The 3077-nt window shown below is 40.8% G+C and overlaps 1 protein-coding gene across 6 annotated transcripts in view; it reads left to right on the forward strand.

Moving 5' to 3' along the window:
• The window catches only part of LOC106870396 (carnitine O-palmitoyltransferase 1, liver isoform), a 109550-nt gene that overhangs the window by 51873 nt on the left and 54600 nt on the right, over positions 1 to 3077 (forward strand). The window lies entirely within an intron of this gene.

Below are 3077 nucleotides of genomic sequence, written 5' to 3' on the forward strand. Positions count from 1 at the left end.
TATATATATATATATATATATATGAAATGTACAGTATTATATATCCATCGCAGTTGATCTTACCAATCGGTTTCACGTAAGGGATACAATGGAGTGTTAGGTAACAATCTGATTATATAACCTTACGCTCATCAGAGTTAGCCGATATGGAAGGGAATATGATGGATATATAATACTGTACTTATCGGATAACATACCCACGCTTAGACGACTCGCGCGTATATATATATATATATAATCTTGTTTCAGTTATTAGATTGGCCAAGGTGGGGCACTGTTTTGAATTTTAGTCGAACTAACCTACCTCAGTACATTTTTGTTCAGCCTGGTACATATTCTATCGGTTACCTCACTGTTAAGTTACGGAGACAAACACACCAACACCGGTTGTCAAGCGGGAGTGGGGGACATACATACACACACACACACGAAAGGCTTCTTTCGGTCGACCAAATCCACTCACAAAGCTTTGATTAGCCCGAGGCTATAGTTGAAGACACTTACCATAGGGACCACACAGTGGGACTTGACCCGAAACCATGGGGTTGGGAAGTAAACTACTTACCACAGCCAGTGACCGTGCTGGAACACTGTCTCGAAGTCCAACGGATTCCCAAAGAGGTCTATATCACCTTTCAGAAGTATGTTAACAGCCATGAAAGGGAGGGGTATGCAATATATTAATTTTACATTTAATTACAGCTTCTACATTTGATTACATGCGAATAAAAGTTTGGTCACGTAGGATGTATTCAAGCATTTTTAGACGGGCAAAAGAAGGTTGTGGAACATTTTAATGAACCCGAGTATTTCTGTTCCCTTTTTTGCCAAGCCACTAAGCTCGCAAACAAAGCAACGTCGGTTGTCAAGCGGAAAGTGAAACAAACGCGCACTTACATTTATGTGTCTTTATGTTTGTCCCCACCACCGCTTGACAACCGGTGCTGGTTTGTTTACATCTCTGTAACTTAGTGGTTCGACAAAAGAACGATAGAATAGCTACCAGACCAAATAAGTTGTGGGGTCCGTCTGTTTGACTAAAACCCTTCAAGGCGGTGCCCCAGTGTGACCGCAGTCCAATGGTTGAAAAACGATTTATACAAGCACGCGTGTATACCCGCGCACGCGCGACAGACATTTCGCTTTCTCTCTACCTAGGAAATCCACTCACAAAGCTTTGGTCCGTTCTGGTCTATAAACACTCATTCAAGGTACCACGCAGTGGGTCTGAACCCAAAACCACATTGTTGCGAATCTAATTCTTTACCGCACTAAATTGTATATGTATGGTTGTGAAAGAGGAGAGAGAGCGCAACTAGAAATGAAATAAAAGAACAAAAAGGTGAGTTGTGAAATCTTACTCCCTGCCCGTCTGTCTGTTACGTTATTGAAGTGTAGGAATTCGTCCCAACCTTGAGTTGTTTTGTTGCATTACAGCATATTTTTTAGTAGGTTGAGTACAAAGGTCAAAATGTGGGACGAAGCTGTTCTATCCCAGCGGTTTTCTCCTCAACAACTGAAAGCTTTGCACACGTGACTTTTGGTCTTGTATGAAGATTATAAGCTAACTTCCCTCTTTCTCTCTCTCTTACATTCGTTCTATTTTTGTTTTTCTCGTACTATCGCTCGATGCAAGCAGGAACACATACACGTGTGTGTAAGGAAAAGCTAGTACAATAAAAATGCACTTTATTTTCTCTCCCATTTCTTAGCGCCCTCTCCACCACCATTATATATTTATCTTCGCCTCTACCTCTATTTTCTCTCATTCAGCTGTATAAAACTTCTACGACTATTTTGTCAACTTAAAACCTTGTAATGCTTCTCTTCTAGTTAAGCATATTTTAGTTATCTTAATCCATTTTAACTTTCTTTTATTATATTGGTGTCATTGATTTTTGCTCCTAAAAATTTCTTATGCAAGACACACATAATACTCTCAAGAAGTATGGTGTGTTTACCACACGCTGACAGCTCTTTCTAAAGACAACGATATCGCGAAACGTGCGAAAATATACGAATATGTTGTGTGGGTGTGAGCAGTACCGTCTTAAGGCGCAGTTGCTGGGGGCTTCACACCTCAATAGACCCAGTTCTGACTATATATGCTGTGACTTACTGTCAGTAAATAAATACTATAAGAATCCAGTGCATTGATTTCCTCGGGAGTTTGTAATTACCCAAGGTAATGAATGTAAACAGATAGAAAAATAGATTTATGCTGGAGCACCGCCTTTAGTCGAGCAAATCGACCCCAGGACTTATTCTTTGTAAGTCTAGTACTTATTCTATTGGTCTCTTTTGCCGAACCGCTAAGTTTAGGCGGACGTAAACACACCAGCATCGGTTGTCAAGCGATGTTGGGAGACAAACACAGACACACAAACATATACACATATATATACATATATATACGACGGGCTTCTTTCAGTTTCCGTCTACCAAACTCACAAGGCTTTGGTCAGTCCGAGGCTATAGTAGAAGACACTTGCCCAAGTTGCCACGCAGTGGGACTGAACCCAGAACCATGTGGTTGGTAAGCAAGCTACTTACCACACAACCACTTCTGCGCCTTGATAACAATGTAAATGTTTGTTTGTGTTTTGTCTTCGACAGCTGCAAGTTATACTGTTTCTCTTACGTAATTAATAACAAACTACTCCAAATTACTTTACTGGGCTGGTCAACTTTAAACAGACCAGTTTGGCTTCCAAATTGTCCGATCTTTGTGAGGTTGGGTCCTTACTCAGTTAAGGGCTTGCCGTTGTTTTGGTTAATGGGCTGTAGTGAAACTACCTATCGTCTCTAACACCTCGATCGCCATTACATACAAAACTACCTATCGCCATTAGATACAAAACTGCTATCGCCATTACATACAATCTTCTCATTTGAATATAAACAAGCGAGCGTAGTGGAAAACACCAGCCTTGTCATCACGTGACTGATTATTATTTGAAGCGGCATATTCTTCGAACCTTTCCCGCCAGAACGCAAACTGACCAATCACAGCCCTTAATAAGGTCACGTGATAGTGTTTTCCTACTACCGTCTTGGAGCCCTCTTAACGCTTTAAA

This window comes from Octopus bimaculoides, chromosome 2 (assembly GCF_001194135.2).
Source record: "Octopus bimaculoides isolate UCB-OBI-ISO-001 chromosome 2, ASM119413v2, whole genome shotgun sequence".
In the NCBI taxonomy this organism is placed as follows: Eukaryota; Metazoa; Mollusca; class Cephalopoda; order Octopoda; family Octopodidae; genus Octopus; species Octopus bimaculoides.